Source organism: Macrobrachium rosenbergii, chromosome 30, assembly GCF_040412425.1.
Source record: "Macrobrachium rosenbergii isolate ZJJX-2024 chromosome 30, ASM4041242v1, whole genome shotgun sequence".
Lineage (NCBI taxonomy): Eukaryota > Metazoa > Arthropoda > Malacostraca > Decapoda > Palaemonidae > Macrobrachium > Macrobrachium rosenbergii.
In genome coordinates, this window is record NC_089770.1 from 31592250 (window position 1) to 31616269 (window position 24020).

General features: G+C 44.1%; 1 long non-coding RNA gene and 1 pseudogene across 1 annotated transcript in view; both read right to left on the reverse strand.

Annotated features, from left to right (window-relative positions):
* Positions 1-1913: 1913 nt before the first annotated feature.
* LOC136855152 (zinc finger protein OZF-like) lies at positions 1914-3185 on the reverse strand (annotated as a pseudogene).
* Positions 3186-3608: 423 nt separating this feature from the next.
* LOC136855153 (uncharacterized) overlaps positions 3609-24020 on the reverse strand; it is a 31325-nt gene continuing 10913 nt past the window's right edge. The window contains exon 2 of the long non-coding RNA XR_010857928.1: positions 3609-3880. This is a non-coding gene — a long non-coding RNA (uncharacterized lncRNA). The remainder of the gene's footprint in view (positions 3881-24020) is intronic.

Below are 24020 nucleotides of genomic sequence, written 5' to 3' on the forward strand. Positions count from 1 at the left end.
AACTCTTGAGGTTTGCGGTCATTGCTGCTATTTGTGGCTGCCTTTCTCATTTTTTGTGAAAGAACAGGGGCTCTGCAATTTCTGGCGGCGCTTCTGAACCTCCAATGGAAGTAACACTAGGCTGGATTTGTCCAAGTCCTCTGCTGCTGTGGCGGCGCCTTCTTCCTGTACACCGCGTTTATGTCCTCTGCCTCAGCTTCTTCTGTTACCAGGTTACAGGCTGCGGGTGTTGCAGCATGTTTGGAGGCCTTGGTGGCCTCATGGAGTTTGTGTACGACGTTCACCAATTTGTCCATTGCAAGGGCGTCTTCAAGCATCCGTGATTTGCCCCCCCTCACCTCATGCGGAAGGTTAGAATGCACCAATATTTCTCGCAACAAGCCAATTTCCCTCCTCCGACCGTCCGCGTCAAAGAATTATTAAGTGCAGCATCAGGAGACCTCAAGATTTTAGATGATGAGGCGCCCTGGGTGATGCATTCCCCAGGGGCTGGGTCATCAGGTCAATAAACCTGATGCTCTCTTATGGGCATGGAGTATGTGTTGATGATCTTATCTCGCAGGTCTCTGTACTTGACTTTGCCAGCTACAGTCCAACCATGGGGTGATTTTCTTGAAGACCTCCTCCAGTAGCGTTGTCATGGTTATAAGTTGTCCGCCAAAGCTTGGTCTCCTCATCTGTAATTTTCACCACTGGAAATGGACATCTGCCCGCAGAAACCAGGATGCAGTGTTTTGTTGCGAACGGGGAGTTTTATCGCCTAGCTTACTGCTGCCTTCGTCACGTATTGCGGAGGGGGATGCAGAGGATCTGTGCGTCCTCGAATGACTTTCTACCTCAGTGTCTGACATTTTTCCTCACACCAAAACACAAAATATTTCCTGAATATTTAGTCCGTTAATGGTGTTTGGGGCTCATCAGAAGTCAAAACTATATGCCGTGTGGTTCTGTTAATAACTTCTGAGTACAGTCAATGTGAATCATAAATGGCGGGGCCAAACCATTCAAGCACGCCAGAATGTACCTGGAGAGGTACACCGTAATTAGTCTGTTAGTGGCGTGGGTGTTCTCCGAGGAAGGAGCTTTCAGAGGCCTACACTTTTGTTGCCTTGTGGTTCCACTAAAGGCTCTCTGGAGGTAAAGCGGCCGTAGTGAGTCCATTAATGGCGAAGCCAAAACCACTGTGTTTACTGTACCGTCATTCCTCGGGTCACCAGTTGTGAGGACAAAAAGGTCGAACTGGATATTAACTAATTTATTTACCTGGGCTCAGGTATACACAGCAGCGTGCAGATGGAAACAATGCATACAATGATAAAATACATATTGGCGGAAAGGCCAGGAAACTCTACACATGAATATTTACATGGGATTCTTGACATGTTAATAAGTGTGATGCAGGAACGTGATTGATGCGAAATGAAGAGACGTCTGACGTCTTTGCACTATATTTGATGTTGGATGATACTTTAAGTATACATTTGGTATTTGAACTTTCAAGATAGGCAGTCAAGCATTTTTAGAGGGGATTTTTGCTTTTCTGAGGATTTTGCATTTCCGCAATAAGTTCTGAAACCTGTTCCGTAAAAATGGGGGACCACTGTAGTTCTTAGATAAGTGGTGAGGCTGACAGTCTCTCTCTCTCTCTCTCTCTCTCTCTCTCTCTCTCTCTCTCTCTCTCTCTCTCCAAAACAGCGGAATGGTAAAAGTTTGGAGGGTTTTTTATGAAAGACTCAATAAAAATGCAGGTTATGTCATTTTCAAGATACCCAAAGGATTAAAAGGAAAGTTTTCTTGCGATTCTTGATGATTATTTCAGTTTACGACGATTTTCAGCTGATGACGTGGCATCAGAACGGAAGCCCCCTCATACACCGGAGAATGCCTGTACTTGGTTACCCAGTGTGCTTGGTTTTTGTGGGAAACAGCATGTGTGAGAGAAGTTGATGAGAGGATTCACGGGGGGACGCTGTCTAATCTCAATGAGCACCCCATTGCTATATTTTTATAAATAAATGAAGAAAACGTCCATGTCTTCATTAGAATCCACCATATATATTACATAAAAATATGTTTCATGGAAAATGCTTTTCCACATTCCTTACACATGAATAGCTTCTCTCCAGTATGGATTCTCATATGAGCTATAAGATTTGCTTTCTGGGAAATTGCTTTCCCACATTCCTTGCACATGAATGGCTTCTCTCCAATATGGATTCTCATATGATATGTAAGACCATGTTTCTGGGAATATGCTTTCCCACATTCCTTGCATGTGATTGGCTTCTCTCAAGTATGAATTCTTGTATGCACTGTAAGAATGTCTTTCCTGTAAAATGCTTTCCCACACTCCTTGCACATGAATGGCTTCTCTCCAATATGGATTCTCATATGATATTTAAGACCATGTCTCTGGGAAAATGCTTTCCTACATTCCTTGCACATGAATGGCTTCGCTCCAGTATGCATTCTCATATGACGTGTAAGATCTGATTTACTGGAAAATGCTTTCCCACATTCCTTGCACATGAATGGCTTCTCTCCTGTATGAAGTCTCAAATGAACTGTAAGATTTGATTTCTGGGAAAATTCTTTCCCACATTCCTTGCACATAAATGGCTTTTCTCCTGTATGATGTCTCATGTGAACTGTAAGATTATGTTTCTGAGAAAATGCTTTCCCACATTCCTTGCACATGAATGGCTTCTCTCCTGTATGAAGTCTCATATGAGCTGCAAGACGTTGTTTCTGGGGAAATGCTTTCCCACATTCCTTGCACGTGAATGTTCTCTCTCTGGTAGGATTTGTGATATGACTTGTAAGATTACTTTTCTTGTAAAATGCTTTCTCACAGTCAGTGGATCTGAAAGGCTTCTCTCCATTGCGACCATTCCTTCTTTCTTGTTTTACTTCCTTTTTGTAAGTTAGTGGATCTTTTTCATTCACTGCTGAATTCATTTCATATGAATATTCATTATCTTCATTAGACTCACAGAATACCTCTGGCTCTATTTTGATGTCCATCAATGGATCCAGAGAGAAAAAGTCACCATTACTGGTTTCACTAAAGGCAGCCATGTTGCTGTTTTCTTGATTTATGGAAGGGTGTAATAATGTATCTTCAGTTTCACTTTTCAAGGGAAATTCTAAATAATGTTCTGGATTCATTCTTGGCAAGTTCAAGTATTATTTTGAGGTCTATTTTTACTGTACAGAAATAAGCTTCAACATTCAAAACACTTTTTCCGAATATGCTACAGTTGTTGAGCCTTTTTCAATCAGTGCTGAGTTCCTTTAATATGAACATTCATCACCTTCATTAGACTCAAAGAATTCTTCTGGCTCTGCCTTCATATCCATCAGTGGATCCACAGACAAAAAGTTACCATCACTGGTTTTCACTTGTTATATTTTTATTCTATTTTTTCCTTGGCAGCCAGCCATGTTGCTGTTTCTGGATTTATGGAAGGTAATGATAATGAATCTTCAGTTTCACATTTCAGAGGTATTTCTAAAGAATGTTCTGGATTCACTTTAGCCTTTTGTCCTATCCTGTTCTGTAAGAGAATGTGTTCAACTGACAACTCTTAACACAAAATTGTTTATAAATGATTATCCAATAAATGTGTTATAAATGAAGTACTATATCTTGAAGGACTACAACCAGATTTCAATGCTGATGTATGAATCTAATATTCAGAACAGATTTTATTTGTTGTTGTAATTTTTAAAGGAGTACAACAATTATTCACTATTGTTTCTTACACTTTAAGAGCTGCTACTGGTAATGTTACATGTAGTACCATTAAACACAACCATTCCCAAAATCTTGATGCTGCTCAAAACTGACGAAGGAAGGATGGTTCTTCCGAGGGAGAATCTGAAATCAAAAGAATGCAACACAGAGTTAGGAAACAATGCCAGAACTGAAGAAGCAAAATAATCAATCAAATTTAATTTAGGTTCCTATAAAGGTCTCAGGCTATTTAACAGGGAGTGTACTTGACAATATTGCATATTTTAGAGTAATTTGTATTTTTCTTAATATACAAACATGAAGGTCTTTACAAATGGATTTTGCTTGTGATGCGAGTTGGAACAGCCATTAACTTTCAAACAAGGTCATTAGCTACCAATGGTAGGGGGGAAGCCTGCCCACCCGTCAGTCTGCATTCCACTTTGCCTCTCGCGCCAGATATCAGAATGTTAGGAAAAATACAATTACTTTAAAATTTGCAATTTGTTCCTGCACAAATACAAACCTTTGGTCTTTACATAAGAGGCTTACCCTTTGGAGGGTGGATTCTGGGTAAATCTCAGAACCGACTTGAAGTTCTACCCAACTGGGAATCTCTTCCTGGTCTCAAAGAGCTGAGGAAGGAGTCCCGTACCTCTGATCTGTTGAATATATGGGATGTTCAACTGCCACACTTCTGGGCTTTGAATGAATGAGTTTATGTCATTATTTAAAAAAAGGCTTGGATGAACCCATAGTGTCGGAGACAATAAAAGGTTAATAAAACCAACAGGTGTGTTTTATTGTCAACCCCTCTCTCCCCTTGCTAGAGAGAGGGGGAGGAGTTGTATCTAACAATATACTCTAGATTATAGACAGGGTACTTAGTTATCTAGACTCACGTGCACGACACGCCAGTCGAAAATCACGTGAAAAAATACTACCACCTGCCTCTCTGCCCTAGGAGAAAAAATAATTTCTTTAATCTAAATGAGAAAAGGGAGGAGGCCAGTCATTCACACTTATTCTCTCTTTAGCTACCGATACACCGTAGGTGAGATACTACTTTTCCCTCTAGGGGAACTGCGCGAGCTACACAACTTGAGCAGCCACCACCACCACAGGAACCATGGAAAACATGTCCAAGAACTTATGGGCAATGTCCCAAAGGTAGAAGGATGTGAATATGGTTGTTGAGACCACACTCCTGCCCTTAAGACCTGTAGAACCAACAGGTTCTTCCAGAATGTGAGGGAAGGACCAGTCTCCCTAACCTTGTGAGCTCTTTCTTGGAACATACTCCCATCTACCTCGTCAGAAACAGAGTACACTCACTTGATTGTCTCATGAAGCAAGAATGAAATCGTGCTCTTGGACACCTCTTTCTTGGTCAAGCCAGTACTAAAGAAGAATCATCAACATTCAGACCTTAAAGGTTGAAACCTCTTAAGACAGCACCGCAGCACTCGAACTGGACACAGTAGCATCTTGTCTTGATCACTACTGACAAAGCCCTCTGGGGGGATTGAAAAGAACTCAAATCTGGTGTCAGGGACCAACGGATTCTGAGTCTTCGCTACATAAATCCGGGACAAACTTGAGCGTGACAGATCACCATCCCCTCCACCGTTTAACACTGAAGGAAAAGCCATGTAGCTCGCCAACTCTCAATGCCAATGCCAGGTCAAGCAAGAACACAGTCTTGAAGGTCAGATCCCTGTCTGACAACTCTCATAAAGGCTCGTAGGGGACACGAGTCAGGCTCCTTAAGACGAGAGTTACATCCCACTCAGGGGTGCTCAGTTCCCTGGGAGGGCAAGATTGTTTGAAGGTTCTCAACAGCATGGAGATCTCCCACGAGGAAGAGAGAGCAACACCCTTCATGCGAAGGACTTGACCAAGGGCAGCTCTGTAGCCCTTAACCCTTAAACGCCTAATGGACGTACCATACGTCGACTGAAAATTGTCTGTTGGATGTCAAGTGGACGTACCATACGTCGACTAAAAATGCTTTTTTTAAATATTTGCGGAAAAATAATTATAGGCCTAGTTTGCGGAAGGTTTCAAATCACACGCCCTGAGGGATGCTGGGAGTTCACGGATCAAGCTGTTGTTTTGTTTATAAGCGTCACCCAGACGCGCATGCGCGAATTCCCTCCTTCTCGCACCAGACAGCATCAGCGCCGGACCATGCGAGAGCGATTTTTTGACGATCCGTGTTTTGCAGAACTTTGGCGAGTGTTTGCGTGATTTGTGCTGCAACAGGACGTTTGCAGAGATGTCTCAAAGCCGTCAGGACCGTGAAAGGCGCATACTGCCTGTCGGTAGTGAGCGTGTGAGACGAGTTTTAGACTGGGATGCTGGAGAAGGACCCAGCAGCCAAAGTGACCCAGCTTCTCAGCGCCGTGTTGTTCGCCCACGTGTGACCGAAGGCGACCAAGGACCACATCCTGTGCCTTTTTACGACCCCTAGGAAGCATCGGGGTGTCCTGAGGGGCATCCGTAAATTTTTGAAAAAACTTTTTCCTTCGCTGAAAATCCTGGCATTTCTTGAGTCACCTTGTCGTAATTTTTTCGCCATTTTATATTATTCGTTACATAAAGTGTTATACATCAAAATGTGTGCAATTTCATGTAGAATACAACAAAAAATAAATCATTCTTTTAGCTTTTAACAGTTTTGAAATATTTTCATTTAAATCACAATAACTGACAAAATTTTAACATTTGGTCAATTTTGACTTGACCAAAATGCTCGAAAAACGCAATCGTAAGCCAAAATTCTTGCATTCTAGTAACAATCAATCATTTACCTTTATTCTGCAACAAACGGAAAGTCTCCAGCACAATATTTCGATTTATGGTGAATTTTTGAAAAAAACTTTTTCCTTCGCTCCGCAAAAAATCCTAGCATTTCTTGAGTCACATTGTCGTAATTTTTTCGCCGTTTTATATTATTCATTACATAAAGTGTTATACATCAAAATGTGCGCAATTTCATGTAGAATACAACAAAAAATAAATCATGCTTTTAGCTTTTACCATTTTTGAAATATTTTCATATAAATAACGATAAATAGAAAAAAATCAACCTTCGGTCAACTTTAACTCAATCGAAATGCTCGAAAAACGCAATCGTAAGCCAAAATTCTTACATTCTAGTAACAATCAATCCTTTACCTTCATTTTGCAACAAACAGAAAGTCTCTGGCACAATATTTCGATTTATGGTGAATTTTTGAAAAACTTTTTCCCTCCATCCGCGCGCATAACTCCGCTAAAAATCCTAGCATTTCTTGAGTCACCTTGTCGTAATTTTTTTTGCCATTTTATATTATTCGTTACATAAAGTGTTATACATCAAAATGTGCGCATTTTATGTAGAATACAACAAAAATAAATCATGCTTTTAGCTTTTACCATTTTTGAAATATTTTCATATAAATAACAATAAATAAAAAAAATCAACCTTCGGTCAACTTTAACTCGATCGAAATGGTAAAAAAATGCAATTGTAAGCTAAAAAACGTACAGTCTAGTAATATTCAATCAATTTCCTTCATTTTGAAACAATTGGAAAGTTCTAGCACAATATTTCGATTTATGGTGAATTTTTGAAAAAACTTTTTTTACGTCCGCGTTACTTAATTCATGCATCATTTTGTGATAATATTTTCTCTGTGTTGCTTTAATCGTTTTACAATCTATTATATACTAAATCATATATAGTGTACAAAAACTCAAAAATTAACTCAATTTAACCGCTTTGTGTACAATACAACAAATAATTAACTCATTAGCTTTAACAGTCGTTGCTCGTCGAAAATCGTCAAAATCATAAGAAAACCTTACTTTTAATTTGTATATTGATTTTATCAAAAAAACCTTCAAATTATGATTATTCTGCCATTTTGGGGCATATTCTTCCTGTTCCAATATTTATATATGATAATGATATTTTTTATATATGATTTCATTTCTGATGGTTGCATACTAAACTTCAGGCAATGAGAAAAAAAGGAGCCAAAAATGAACTCTTAATCTTAAAAACTAAGCGTGCTGTGATTTTTGAAAAACTTTTTTCCGCTTTTGGCGCTAGCTCCCAAACGCCGCATATGGGAGACGTTTTTTGTAAATAGGGCTTCACGTTTAAGGGTTAATAGCTGAGACAGAGAGAAGCTTCTCTCAGTGAAGAAAGACGAGAAAGTACGCTACCTGCTGAAGAGGAGCTCCAACTGGAGAGACAACCCACTGACGACATCAACCACAGAAGATGGCCAATTTCCCCTGGTACACAGCCACAGAGGATTTACAAACTGCTTGGTAATTCGAGAGAGGACAGTGTCCCTTCTCTTAAGAACCAAGTTGGACCACAGATCTGCTGTCTGGTCAGCCAGGTAGGAATCACCCTACCACCAGATTGTCACAGCCTCCCGAAGTTAGTGTCTTATGCGGGGTTGATAAATCCCCCAAAAGCAGCAACCTTGGACATTGTGAGGGACCACAAGTCCAGCCTGGACACTGCCTGGAAGGCTCTCATGGCAGTAGTTTCTAGGTTCACTGTTTCTTGTTGCGTGAGGACCAGGTCCTCCGCACCAAGCTGCTGCAGAGAAAGACCTGGAGCTAGGCGTACCAAGTCCGGGTCAACCTGTCTCGTCAGCAATGGCTTTGTTGAGGGTGATAATATTTCTTCTGGCAAGGCAGAGGTGGGGGAAGTAGCTTAGCTGAGCAGTTGATCGTAGAGAACTCTCTTCCCAGACACAAGAGAGTTATCTCAGTCTACTACACCCTCAGCAAGCGAGGACCAAGGCAAGACTAGAGAAGTCCTGGGATCCTTCTTGGGACCCCAGTAACCTTCTAGGCTTGAAGGACAGTCAGTGGACGCAACCATGGCCCTTCTCCAAGATTGTTATGTCGACGTATCAACGTAATGCTCTCTGCAAAGTTCCTCTGTATCTCAGGAGAAAATGCGCCCCGGGGTGGAGGACCCTCGAGTCCTTCCAAGGCACAGTCCTCCCTTGACACTCCCTGCAGGTGGGAGAACCTCACCAGAACCTCCTGCTCAACCACTTGGGCATACGAACAGGTAGGTCTGAGAACCTTGCCCGCTTCATAAGTCCTCATGAAGGGGCTGTAATGAGCGATGTCCCAGTCACGAGCCCTTCTGTCTGACTTGTGGTTCCCGGTACAGTAAACCCCCCGTATTCGCGTTCTCATGGTTCGCGGACTCACGCATTCGTGGGTTTCTCTGTGGAACATATCTAGCCATTTTTCGCGGAAAATTCGCCCATTCGCGGTATTTTTGACTGAGAAATATTCACTAATTACTGTATTTTCATATAATTTTCATGAATAAATGCACTTTTTGTGATAAAACTTTTAAAATACTTAGGTATAAGCATTTTTACAGGGTTTTTCTTAGATAAAGCTTTCAAAATGGGCAGTTCTAGGTGTTTTTAGAGGGGTTTTAAACATTCGCGGATTTGACCTATTCGCGGGGGGTGTGGGGAACGCATCCCCCGCGAATACGGGGGTTCACTGTATAACCCCAGGAAATTGAGGGACAGGAGAGAGGGAGAGAGAACCCTTATCCGTCCTGTCGGAGCCAAAGGTTCTGGCAGGAGAGGCAGGCCATGCGCGATCACCAACTCGCTGTGGTGATGGTTTCATGGGTCTAGGAGAGTCCCTCCTCTCGCGAGAACGTGGAGGGGGGGGCTGTCCCGAGGAGAGGGAAGAGGCTCGCACGAACGCACACGAGGGTTCTCACGCGACGAGCAAACCCATTCATGTGAGCGGGAGATGGTCGGGGGAGAGTGATCGCATAATCTCAGGCGAGAGCATACACCATCCTCTCAACGTGCTCCAACCATCCCTGAGACTCCAGCAGTGTGTCAAGGGGACCGTTGTAAGGGGGGCCTCCTTAAAGAGGCTCCCAGCAAGTTGACTTTGAGTCAACCTCGCTGTAATGAGACTCTGTTCACTCACTCAGGAGAGGAGTGGTAGGGGTTGGGGAAGCACCTGCATGCTTCAACACCTTCCTCTTTCATAAGCCTGAACCCCCAAGTGAATGGAGACCACCGAAGGGAGGTTGTCCTGGCTTCCAATCCCCCAAAGATGATGTCCGCTCAACAAAGTGAGCGAAGACAACGAAAGGGAAACGTCTCCCAAAGGAGAAGTCACAAATCGGGGAAGATTCGTGGGTGGGAGGAATGTATCTGAAGGATTAGCCACCAAGGGAGTCATCGGGGGCGTGTTACCCTCAGAGGACGCCTTGGGGGCTGCTTATGATACTTCCTCCTCAACGAATACTTCGACTACTGCTCTGGAGTCCAGGAAGAGCACTCGTCTCATACAGAACTAGGATTACACTCATACCCTCTGCAAAAAGTATGAGGTTAACTTCAAAAGCCATGAGCAATAATGGCTACAGGATTTGCCAACGATACCTGGGAATTTTCTCTTTGGTACCGCCTTACACTCAGGCTCAGATGATTCATGAGTTTGCTGCATTTTTGCAAACATAAAAATACACACAAGATGAAGAAGAAAAATCACAAATTTTGAAAGTAAATTGTATTTTTCCTAACTATACAAACCTGAGGTCCTTTACATTAGGAATTACTTTCAGCGTAGGCTGGAAACGGCCATTAAACTCTTCAGCAAGGTGGTTAGGCAGTAGCTACTGTCAGGTAGGCAGGAATACCTGCCTGCCTGGATGTAAACATTCCAGTTTGCCTTTCAGTCCAGGTTCAGATTGAGGGGTGGCATGAGGCGGGCATAATATGTAATGTAGAGGACCTCAGGTTTGTATAGTTAGGAAAAATACAATTTACTTTCAAAAACTGTGATTTGTTCCGACACAATATACAAACTGTCGGTCCTTTACATTAGGAAGACTCACTGGTTGGAGGGAGGAATCTGAGTGAGTCTCCTGAACTGATTGGAGTTCTGCACACCTGGGATACTCCTCCTGGTCAAAAGAGCGAGGAGGAGTACCATGCCTCTGACATATTGATCGGAGTGTAGGAACTGCAGGATCAAATGTCAGATACTGGACCTTTTCACACGAGTGAGGAAACGTAACTCATATGAAATAGGCTAGAAGAATCTTAGAGTCGGGGGGGCAGTAAGGAAAAGCTGAGATAGGGTTTCTCTTATTGCCAGTCTCTCCTTCCTCCCCTTGCTAGAGGAAGGAGCGGAATTGCTTCTATGATTCTAGGAGAAAAATAGAATGGGTGCTCGATGTGTAGTCTTACCGCATCAGCGCCAGGTCCAGCAAGTATTGGTTCAGGTCATATTCTCATTCCAAAGGAGGAGAAGCAGAAGGACGAGGAAGGAGGAGGAAGAGAGGCCAGTCACTCTCAGTATCCTTCTCACTTCCAGAACCAACACCTTAAGCAAGATGCTAAACTCGTCCTCTTGAAGGAGCTGGGTAACAAAACACAACTTGTTGAGCAACCACCACAGGGCCAAGGAAAAAAGGTTCCAAGGGCCTGTGGGCAAGACCACAGGAAGACAAGAGTGTGGTCTATGAGACCACGTCTTGCTTCCAGACCGACAGAAACTCCGGAATGCGAGGGATGGACCAAGCCATTGACTTCGTGAGCTCTCGGGTGGAAGGTACCAATATCGTCGTCGTCAGCTGCCGAGTACCTCCTCCGATCGCTTCACGAAGTCAGGAGGAAGATGTGTCCTTAGACACTTCTTCCTTGGGAGAGAGTACTGGTGAAAATGTCGACGACATCCAGGTTAGGAGTGTCGAGCCTTTTCGGAAAGTACCACAGCTCCCTAATAGGACAAAGTAACAAATGATCTGGATCATCAACACAAAGTCCAAGGAGGAGGGGAACAAGAGGGACTCGAACCCGACAATAGATGCCGGAGGATTTGGAGTCCACCTAGAACATCTGAGAAGGAGTCGAGGTATTGATCCCCATCACCTGTTCTTCCATCTTCTATGCCAAGCCCAGAGCAAGATAAGAGATGGTCCTAAGAGGGCACATCTCTATCCGATGACTCTTGTAAGGGCATGTGCAGCATGGGACAGGAACCCTAAACAAGAGTCACATGCTACCCAGGGAACAGTTCCCTGGGACAGCAAGACCAAAGAAGCTTCTCATCCGTACCTAAATCTCGGCTGAGGAGAAGAAGGCTACTTCAGATAGAAGACTAGGTCGCAAGGGCCTATGCTCTTCACAAATGAAAGGGAGAGAAGCAATCCTCGGCGGAGAAGACAAGGAAGTCCACACTTGAACAGCAACTCTGACCCGAGAAGAAGTTCCGTCAACAACACCCACCAGCGAAGATGGTGTTGGGAGTGTTGCAGAGGACTTCAAGAGATATCCAGCTATATCCGCTGCCGCTCGGTGAGAAAGCCTATGCTTGCAAGGGAAGCTGGAAGGTCTCCCAGTCCTGAACACACCTCGATGTACTGCCCAAAGAACCACTTCTTGTGAAGCTGCTACAGGAGGTTGGGTCAAGAGGAGAACTCTTCTCGATGCCTCAGCTATCAGGTCGGGCAAGAGGCGAAGTCTTCCAGCATTTGTGTGTAACTCGGGGTGAGCAATGCTTGAGAACCCCTAGCGAAACAGACAAACACAGAGGGGAAAAACGTGGATATAAAGTTTCCCAGAAAGACAGCATGACTCACCGTAGCGGCCTGTGGGTCTGGTATGAAGGGGCGAGAAAAACTATCGACTTGTTGTGCAGGGAGGCAACAGAAAGACAGTAGGGATTTCTCAGTCGAGCAGTCTCTTCATGAATCATCGAGTGAGCAGCTTGTTCCGTCCTGATCACCCAAACCAGAGGCCGAGGTCGCCTACCAATACATCCCCACCGGGGGATGCATCTGGCTAATTGAGATGTTGAGTGTGTTTAGAACACTTGAGTACCTGCAAATGTCGACAGATGAAACAGGAGGAAAAAATGATTACCTCTTGTTTGTCTACAAATGCCACTACTGCGGTTTTGTTGTTCAACGAACCACTGAGTGTCGCAAAAACTCATCCTGAATTCTCGGAAGGCCAAAAGGCTGCCTTGAGCCAAGGATGATGGTGAGAAGGTACTAATCGTCTTGGTCACACACCTTCAAGACAAAGTCTTACAGGTGTGCGCTTATTCCTCGATCGGTGAATCCGTAAGTAGACACGATGTGAGGGGAATATGCAAGCATGTTCGAAGGTTCCTTCAATCAAGCATTAGCGTAACTCTTTCCTCATGCTTTGAAGAGGAAAGAAGGACGGAGGAATGAAAGCAGACCTCCATTCTCCACCATGGGAAAGCTTCTGCAAGATGACAGGATACCAAGGCAATTAGCTCTAGCCAGGCTGGCATTTCCTGAATTGGGAGCACGGGAGAGGAAGTGGGATGGAAGTTTGATGAAAAGAATTGCCGAGACTTAAGGGAAATAGATACTTCTGAAGAAATCCATTTCCAGGTCTCAGCAATGTCGCTGCCAGCTCCAGAGACTCGATAAGTATCATTTCATTCAGGAATCTGCAGTAGGAAAACTTCTTCCCTCCTCCCTTATGGGAAAGAGGGTGGAAAGTTATGAGCACTTTCCTAGAAGGGAAGAAGAGGGCTATGTGTTCCGAAATCTTCTACCGAAGCCTAGGACTTCTTAGGAGTTGAGGGGGGTTGGCTTGAACTCAAGGTTGAGTTGAGATGACTAAGACCCAAAGCTCTTGGCCATTGTCCAAAAGACAAGGCAGTGCCCGGGTACGAACCTTGATTACCGAGATATCTGGCAAATCTCTGCAAGACAAAGGCAGTACCAAGTAAAGGTACGTTCCTAAGGGTCGAGCCAACTTAGGACTTACAAAACCGGAGATCCAAATTGGGACAAAGTCCTTCTTCTTATCACCAGAATTGCCCACAGAACTGCAGTCGGCAAGACCCTCCGAGGCAAGAAGAATTCATATTCTGTCAAGGCAGGGGAGAAGCTTGGTGTCTTGACCTGAATGACCTCCTTCTCTGCAGAAAAGAATTCATCTGGTAAAGAACGCTCTCGGAAGCAAGGACTGTGGTGGCCCCCAACACTCTTGGCCCCTCGCGAACTGCAAGGGTTGGGAGTGATGAAGATTACAGTAAACCCCCCGTATTCACGGGGGATGTGTACCACACACCCCCCACGAATAGCTAAAACCCACAAATACTTAGAATCCTTCTAAAAACACTTAGAACTACCTATTTTGATAGTTCAAACAGACACAAAACAAACTAAAAATGTTTATACAGGTATTATCCTACTTACAAAGGAGTTAGGTTCCAAAAAACCATCGTTTGTAAGAAATACCAAAACGTATCTTGAACATAGCCTAGCCTACACTAGGGTATTTGGCTACCATGTATACATACTGTACAGTATATGGTAGCCTAGCCTACACTATAAAGTATACTCTATACATACATGGTTTAGTAATTATTAATATCAGCTAATTCTGGAAGTTCATGCAAAGTGACTTATGATAATTCAGTGCAAAGAGAAATTGAATAACAAGAATTAGCTTAGCCTACACTATGGCACATTGTATAGATATACGGTAGCGTAGCCTTCATTATACTGTACAGTAAACCTCCCGTATTCGCGTTCTCATGGTTTGCAGACTCACGCATTCGCTGGTTTCTCTGTGGAACATATCTAGCCATCATTCGCGGAAAATTTGCCCATTTGCGGTATTTTTCACCAAGAAATATTCACTAATTACTGTATTTTCATATAATTTTCATGAATAAATGCACTTTTTATGATAAAACTATTAAAATACTCAGGTATAAGCATTTTTACAGGGTTTTTCTTGCTTTAAAGCTGTCAAAATGGGCAGTTCTAAGTGTTTTTAGAGGGTTTTAAGCATTCACGGATTTGAGCTATTTATGGGGGACACATCCCCGCGAATCTGGGGTTCACTGTACCCACATATATTCAAACATATAACGAATATGCATCTTTTAAAATGTTATGTAATTCACTGTATCCACAAACATCATCATAACGAATATGCATCTTTTAAATAAGAGTTATTTTCTTAATTCACTGTATCCAAATATTTCATTAATTCCATTAATATTCTTAATATTGCTTTGTTGGTTCAATATAAATAATTCAGTACAAAATGATTAAACAAAAATATGCTTCACTGATATTCAAAAAATTAAAATTTTGGTTTGGAAATGTTGGAAGCAAGGCACGTGAGTGATTATTTATCACTGTTGATGTTTCATCTTAAATCACTGTTTAATTAAAATTCAGTCAAGGATACTGTATACAGTCAAGCTACTGTGCTGTACAGTACACACCATTTCTCTCTCTTTTCTTGCTCTCTCAATGAAATATGAATTACTGTAGATAAACTTTTATGTATTAAAAATAATTTCTCTTTGTTTCTTTTAGAAAAATTATTTAATTCTTTCGTTAGTAGTGAGCAGCTTCAGTCAGCTGATTCTCAAACGTGGACATTACAAATATGGGACGATTTTTTTATTTTAGGAGATCAAAATAGTAATACAGGCACTCGGACAAGGACGTGAGTGTTTCTTATCAAGTTGATATTTCATCTTAAATCACTGTAAAAATAATTAAAACCGAATTTCATACATAAGCAACTCAAGGATACTGTATACTCTCTCATCACCAGCTTGTCAAGACTTAGTCAAGACTTAGTCTCGTCCCAAGCTACTGTGCTGTACAGTACACACCATTTCTCTCTCTCTCTCTCTCATATATGAATTACTGTATCATAATCTTTTATGTACAGAATTAAAAATAATTTCATTGATAAATTTGTTTCTTTTGGCATAATGTTATTTTCCTAATTCTTTCACTAGTAGACAGCTTCAGTCAGCTGATTCTCAGAACGTAAACATTACAAATATGGGACGATCTTTTTTATGACGGAAGAAAAAATAGTAATACAGTGTTTAAGTATATAGGCTCCCAAATACAGTAAAGCGGAAAATAATAATCAAAATTTGGAGTTTTTTTATGAAAAATTCAATGAAAGTGGGTTCTGGCCCCCATTATTTCACTGTATTATATTTTTTGTAATATAAATTGCGATCATAGCGAAAGTTTTGGTTTGGAAATGTTTAAGATTTTTAATTCAGTTCATTTCTAGTTAGCGACGATTTTACTTTATTTATATGGGGCAAGGTTATTTTTCGTTTGAAGTGTTTTGTTTATACAGGCAGTCCCCGGTTTACGACAGGTCCGGCTTCGGAAAAACGGAACCATCAGAAATTATTTCCCGGTTTACGAATGTTCCAGGGTTAACTGCGCCTGTATAGCTAAAAAATATGGCTCCAAAAGGAAGAATAATAAAATTTGGAGTTTTTTTCTACTCAATGAAAGTTTTACATCATTTTCAGATGACCCAAAGCATTAAATTTTTGGGACGATTTTTGGTTTCCGCTTGTTTTGTGCCTGTAAAAAAATACGCCTCAAGATTTTATCTACTTTCATTAGTAGATGACGATGGCCATTTGGGGGCGTTTGTTTTGTGTAAAAAAAAATTCAAGATTTCATTAGCTATTGTCACTTGATTTCATCATAATACAAGTTTTATGTATTTATCGTTTATCGGCGTAAAAATAACAGTAATGTGTGTGCTCTTCCATACCCAGTAGTTTTGATTAAAATACTTTCTTTCCCATTTTAATTACAATCGAGTTGTTATCCAATTAGGTTATAAGCAAAACAACAGTTTCTTGGTCGGTTGCAACCAACAGTTTCTTGGTCTATTGTTTATGGCTGTACGCATTTACACAAAAATATAACGTTACTAACAATACTTTTATCATTCTCCTTTACTTTTTTAACTAGAAGATGGGGTAAAGAGATGGAGGAAAAGTCCTCTATTGTAATTTGGTCTCTCTCACTGCCTGATTACGCTGCTGCCTGCGCCTGTGCGAAATTTTAAAATATTTTATAAATAATATTGTCGTATCGGCATTAATTACATACCCCACTGCAAAATCGAATTATTGTAAGGTGAATTATTATAACTCAACCATTACCCGAGTATTTTAATAGTTTTATCACAAAAAAATCATTTAGTCATGAAAATGAGATGAAAATACAGTATTTGGTGAACATTTCTCAGTGAAAAATACCATGAATGGGCAAATCTTCTGCAAATAATGGGTAGATAGGTTCCAAAGAGAAATCCGTGAATATGTGAGTCCGCGAATAGTGAGAACTGTATTCACTGGGGGAGCCGCAGTCGTGTTCCGGGGATCCTCGTGCTGACAAATCAGCACAAATTTCTCCGAAAAACGAGGGCAATAGCAACTTGAAGGGGAAGACCCTCGCTGCTTCCAAAGCGTGAAACTCCTGTACCTCTCTCCTTGGAGGGAGACCTTGACAGATCCCATGAAACCCTCCTTGGCTACCTGGTTGTGCTACAAGACAATCGGGGAACCGACACCCAAAGCAACGCCAGGAAGCTGAACTCCGAAGAGCTCTCTCTGTCCATCTCGCGCCTCTCAGAACAACCGAGAGGAAAAGAGAACAGGTGAGGAGAAAGAGTACACCTACCTGTCCTGCCAGTAAGACCAGCAGGAGAGGCAGACCGCGAGCGGTAATCAACCGAAGGAAATTACCGCCACACGGGGGAAGAAGAGCACTTGTGCCATGGCAAAGTGCTTTCCTGGGAAGAACAGAAAGTTCACTCCAACTGAGTGGGGCCAAGCCAAGCCGCACCGAACAGAGCTCATCACACGAACGCGATCCAGACTGGGAGGCATGTGGTGGACTAGGAGGCAGGCGGGGCGAGCCGAGCCAAGCCGAGCCAGTCTGGCAAGCGCGACCAAGGGCTGGGCGGGGCGATCAAGCTGAGCAAGCTGAGCCGAGCCGAGCCAGTCTCGCAAGTGCGACCAGGGGCTGAGCCAAGCCGAGCCGATCACGCAAACACAATTGGAACTGGACAGGGCGGAACTCGTCTGCCGTGAACTATTGCTAGTTTCCCAAACTCTTAAACTCCTTCGAGGCCGAGGCCCGTCAAGAAGAAGGTTCAAAGGGGAATTCTGTGTCTACTATCCTGCATGTTCGAACCTTAAGGTTCAAGACACAAGGATGAAACCCAGCCAAGCAACCAAAGCAGCTGGCAGACAGTATCGAGACACCTGGCTTCCCAGCACCCAGACACCTGGGTGTCTCAGCACTTTCTCTCGTCCTGTGCCTCTCGTCAGGAGAGAGCTCATGATTCATAGAATTCGAGTGATCCGACAACTTCTACAGGATGGTGGACATCGTAACATCCAGGGCAGCTTGACAGGAACACAACGGAAGCAGCCCCAGGCACGACCACCAGGAGAAGCAGTAGGCAAGATCAGGACAGCCAATGCAGGAGCTACGGCAGCGGTTCGGAAGGCAGGAACTACAGCAATGGCCAGGAACGTCGAATGAAAGTCACCAGCAGCGACAGGAACAATCAGGGCGGCTGCAGCAGGAGACCAGGAACAGCCACCCAGAGACTGCTGTCCAGTCAACAGGAGCATAACACAGGAAGCAGCAGGAGCAAATGGACCACAGATACGCCAGAGGCAGTGCCACGGCATACATGAAGGCCAGCAATGACAGTAATCGATCCACATCGGTGGGAACAGAGTCGGAATGATCCCAATGTGGAACTGTCATTCCAACCAGGTACTGTGGTCGGTTCCAAAGCAACAATGAATGAACGTCGGGACTCCATCATGCAAGATATCCCCTCAGATATCCTGCCAACTACTGCTGTGTCTGCGGTGCTCACTGTCAACCTGAAAGAAAAAGCAAAGAAGATTAGTAGAGGGAGACTCTTCTCGCTACAAGGGGAACTGCCCTACGCAGCGAGAGGAGGCCCTAAAAGAGGTCGCCCAACTGCCTGCGGGGGCCCCCCCGCCTCCCCGCCCTCCTCACAGTCTACGCCCGACGAGTGAGCGAAGAGGGCGAAAGAGAGATAAGGAGGGATCTACAGGGAGAGGGAAGGAAGGAGGGGAGGCCATCAAGGGCGACGTGGTAGCGGAGCATATACCGACGATGCCTGCAACCTCCCCCCCTCCGTAACTCTAAGCGCCTCTAAGCGCAACAGGCGAAAACAACACTCAGCACAAGTAGGAAGGAAGTAGTCATGCCCCTTGTACACGGAGGGCAGAAGCCCAAGATGGTAAGGGAATTCTTACGTCCTGATCAACATAGGGGAGCGAAGATATTATGTCCCAATCTAATATCTCCGAATGTACAGGGGAACGCCTTCGGTATCTAAATAAAGGGCTACTGGAAGAGAAGAATTACCACTCGGTTACACGTCTCTAAATATGCCCTTGGCCGTCAAACCCAAGACACAGCGCACAGGAATGACGGCTTATGCAAGGTTATCACAAATCGTGGGTTTGTATTAATAAATATCAAACACACGTAATATATACACAAAAATACAGAAAGATCCCACTGGAATGATAAGAGCTTAATGACAGTCAGGTAGAGAGATCCGAAACCACGTCTGCAATGCATAACGGCCAAAAGCAAACTGGAATGTTTACATCTGGGCAGGTGGGTATTCCCGCCTACCTGGCAGTAGTTACTGCCTAACCACCTTGCTCAAGAGTTTAATGGCTATTTCCAGCCTGCGCCAAAAGTAATTCCTAATGTAAAGGACCGATGGTTTGTATATCGTGTTGGAACAAAAGAATAATCCCACTGGGAGAGAGCGATGTTTAGCAAACAAAGCGAAGCAAATGGAACGCAGGGCAGAGACAGCGCACAGCACATCCACACCATGTCAAGGCCAAAGGTAAAGTGATGCTCTACTGACAAGGGGTCAGGACTCCCATCAGGTTGTCCAGTACTTAACTACCAAACCACCTTCTTAAAAATTTAACAGCTGTGTCCAGCTTCACTGAAGGTAACTGCTATGATAAAGACCAAAGGTTTGTATATTGTATAGGAACAACACATTATTTATACTTTGTGGTATGTGTTTGATATGTTAACATTTAAAACCACAGTTTTTTAAAGTAAATTGTATTTTTCCTAACTATACAAACCTGAGGTCCTTTACATTAGGAATAATTTATGGCAAAGCTGGACACAGCCGTTTTAAACTCTTGAACAAGGCGGTTAGGCAGTGACTACCGCCAGGTAGGCGGGAATACCCGCCTACCCGGATGTAAACATTCCAGTTTGCCTTTGGCCTTTGGGCCCAGGTTTCAGATTGAGGGGTGGCATGATGCGGGTATAATATGTAATGCAAAGGACCTCTGGTTCGTATAGTTAGGAAAAATACAATTTACTTTTAAAAATTGTGATCTGTTCCTACACAATATACAAACCATCGGTCCTTTACATTAGGAAGACTCACTGGCTGGAGGGAGGAATCTGAGTGAGTTTCTTGAACTGACTGGAGTTCTGCACACCTGGGCTTCTCCTCCTGGTCAAAAGAGCAAGGAGTACTGTGCCTCTGACATACTGATCGGCGTGTAGGAACTGCAAGATCAAATGTCAGATACTGGACCTTTTCACATTAGTGAGGAAATGTAACTCATACGAAATAGGATGGAAGAATCTTAGAGTCGGAGGCAGTAAGGAAAAGCTGAGATAGGGATTTCCTTATTGCCAGAGTCTCCTTCTTCCCATTGCTAGAGGAAGGAGTGGAACTGCTTCTATGATTCTAGGAGAAAAAAAAACGTGTGCTCGATGTGTAGTCTTACCGCATCAGATGCCAGATCCAGCAAGTGTTGGTTCAAGTCCTATTCTCATCCCGAAGGAAGAGAAGTAGGAGGACAAGGAAGGAGGAGGAGGAGGAGAGGCCAGTCACTTTTGGAAGACTTCTCACTTCCAGAACCAACACCTTAGGCAAGATGCTCCCTGTCCTCTTGAAGGAGACGGGTAAGAAAACACAACTTGTTGAGCACCACCACAGGACCAAGGAAAAAAGGTTCCAAGGGCCTGTGGGCAAGACCATAGGAAGACAAGAGTGTGGTCTATGAGAACACGTCTTGCTTCCAGACCGACAGAATCTTCCGGAATGCGAGGGATGGACCAAGCCATCGACTTCCTGAGCTCTCGGGTGGATTGTACAGGTACCGTTGTCGCCAGTTGCAGAGTACATCCTTCCAATCGCTTCACGAAGCCAGGAGAAAGAAGTGTCCTTAGACACTTCTAGGAAGAGATAGTACTTAGTGAAAAAGCCAAGGACATCCAGGTTAGGAAAGTTGAACCTTTTCAGAAAGTAACGCAGCTCCCTAACAGAACAAAGTAACGATTGATCTGGATCATCGATACAAAGGCCAATCCGCTTTGACATCCAAGAAGCAGTCGAGGTATTAATCCCCTTCCCTGTAGGTTTGCCTCAGAGAAGGTCCATGAAGATCATCCATCTTCTATGGCAAGTCCGGAGCAAGACGAGAGATGGTCCTAAGAGGACAGATCTCAGTCTGACGACTCTCGCAAGGCGGCGTGCAGAGCATGAGACAGGAACCCTAAACGAGAGTCACATGCCACCCAGGGACCTCAGTTCCCTGGGACAGCAAGACCAAAAGAAGCTTCTCATCAGTAGCTAAATCTTAACTGAGGAAAAAAGGCTTCTTTCAGATGGAATACTAGGTAGCAAGGGCCTACGTTCTTCACAACTGAATCGGAGAGAAGCAACCCTCAGTGAAGATGTCGAGAAAGTCCGCGACCTGCTGAAGAGCGACTCTGCCCAAGAAGAAGTTCCGTCGATAACACCATCCAGTGAAGATGGATCCAGCAACTGGAATAGAGCTGCAGAGGACCTCAAGAGATATCCAGTTATATCCGTTGCCGCTCAGCAAGAAAGCTTACGCTTGCAAGGGAAGCCAGAAAGTCTCCTATTCCTGGACACACAGGGATGTACTGCCTGAAGAATCGCTTCTTGTATAGCTGCTTGGGTCAGGAGAACTTTCTCGATGCTGCAGAAGCAGGGCTATCAGGTTGGGCAAAACGCAAGGTCTTCCAGCATGTCTATAACTCGAGGTGAGCAATGCTTGTTAAACCCCTAGTGAAACAGACAAATATGGCGGAAAGACGTAGATATCAATGTTTCCCAAAAGAGAGCATGCCTCACTGTAGCAGCCCATGGGTCGGGTACGAAGGAGAGGGAAGAAAAAAAACTACAGACTTTTGTTGTGCTGGGGAGCAAACAAAAGACAACATGAATCCCCGAGTCCAGCAGTCTCTGCGTGGAGAAAAGAGTGACGAGCACACTGTCTCGGTTACTCAAACCCAAGGCCGAGCTCGTCTGCCAATACATTCCCCAATGGGGATGTCAACATATGCAACAGGAGGAAAAAGTGATTCCCTCTTGTTTTGATGGCGTATGTCACCACTGTGGTGTTGTCGATCAACAAAACCACTGAGTGTCGCAAACCCCATCCTAAAATTCAGAGAGGGCCAAAAGGCTGCCTTGAGATTTAGGACGTTGATGAGAAGGTACTTTTCATTTTGGTCACACACCTTCAAGACAAAGTCTTACAGGTGTGCGCCTATTCCTCGATCAATGCATCCATGAGTAAACACATGATACGAAGGTTCCTTGTCAGTCAAACATTAGCCTAAATCTTTGCCCATCCTTCAAAGGGGAAAGAAGGATGGAGGACTGGAAGCAGGCCTCCTTCATTCTCCAAGACGAGAATGAAGGTGAAGCTGACCTGTGAGGAAGCTTCTGCAAGATAACAGGATACCAAGAAGATTAGCTCTAGCCGAGCTGGCATTTCCCAAATCGGGAACACAGGACAGGAGGCGGGACGGATGTCTGATGAAAAGATTTGCTGAGACCCCAAGGGAAGTAGATACTTCTCCTGAAGGAATCTATACCCAGGTCTTGGGAAATGTTACTATCAGGTCCAGAGACTCGAGTATCATTTCATCTAGTCATCTGCAGGAGAACTTCTGTATGGTTGATACTTCTTCCTCTCTTCCCCTCTGCCCTCTTTCTGTATGGAAAAGAGGGTGGAAAGACAGAAGTATGCGCACCTTCCCAGAAGGGAAGAAGAGGGCTGTGTGTTTCTGTGATCTCCTTCCAAAGCCTGGGACTTTGTAGGAGTCAAGGAGGGCTGGCTTGACCCTAAGGTTGAGCCAAGATGACGAAGACCCAAAGGTCTTGGCCATTGTCCAAAGGACAAACCAGAGCCCTGGCACATTCCTTGACTGCCATGGTATCTGGCGAATCTTTGAAATAGAAAGGCAGTACCGAGTAAAGGTCCATTCCTAAGGGTCGAGCCGACTCGGGACTTCCGAAACTGGAGATCTGAATTAGGAGAAAGTCCTTCTTCTTAGCACCAGAATTGCCCACAGGTTGCTGCCTGGTGTAGGAAGACCCACTCCTGGACAGGAACAGTCTCCAGACGGAACATGGGTCTATCAGAAGACTTCCTGGGGGCAACCAAAAAGGTGTCCTCAAGGATCGCCGCCTCTTGTTGTGGAAGAGAATACCCTTCACAGTAAGGAGAAGCAAAGAGAGATCCCAGTCCAGACGAATCAGTCACAACAACCTGCAGTCAGCAAGACCCTTCCAAGGCGAGAAGAATTGTACTCAGTTGAGGAAGGGGGGGAGCTTGGAGATTTGACTGGAATGAACTTGTCTGATGAAAAGGTATTCATCTTGTCGAGAATGCTCTCGCAAGCAAGGACTAAGTGACCCCATCGAAACTCTTGGCCCCTTTGGAACTGTAAGGGTTATGAGCGATGATTTCATCAGGGAAACCGTGGTCCTGTTCCAGATATCCTCGTGCTGACAAATCGGCGCAAAATTCTCCGAGAAACGAGGGAGATTATAACTTAAAAGAGGAACACCCCCAATGCTTCCGAAGCGTGAAGCTCTCGTACCTCTCTCTCCCTGGAGGAAAACCTTGACTTGACAGATCCAAAGAAACCCTCCTTGGCCACCTGGTTGTACTATCAGACGATCGGGGAACCAATCTCGAAAGCATATCCTGGCCGCCATAATCTGAAGAAAGACAAATTCATTGGAGTTCTCTCTGTTCGTCTCGCACCTCTCGGAACAACAGAGAGGAAAGAGAACAGGTGAGGAGAAAAGAGCACTCCTACCTATCCTGCCATAAGACCAGCAGGAGAAGCAGACCGTGACCAATAATCAACCGAAGGTGATGACTGCAACACTGGGAAAGAAGAGCGCTTGTGCTGTGGCAAAAGTGCTTTCCTGGGAAGTGCAGAAAGTTCACTTGAACAGTGTCAAGAACCCGATTCAGAAGAATCGAGCGGGGGTGAATCCCGCCGCTCCAAACCAAGCCGATCGTGCGGACACGCTCTGGACTGGGAGGCATGCAGGAC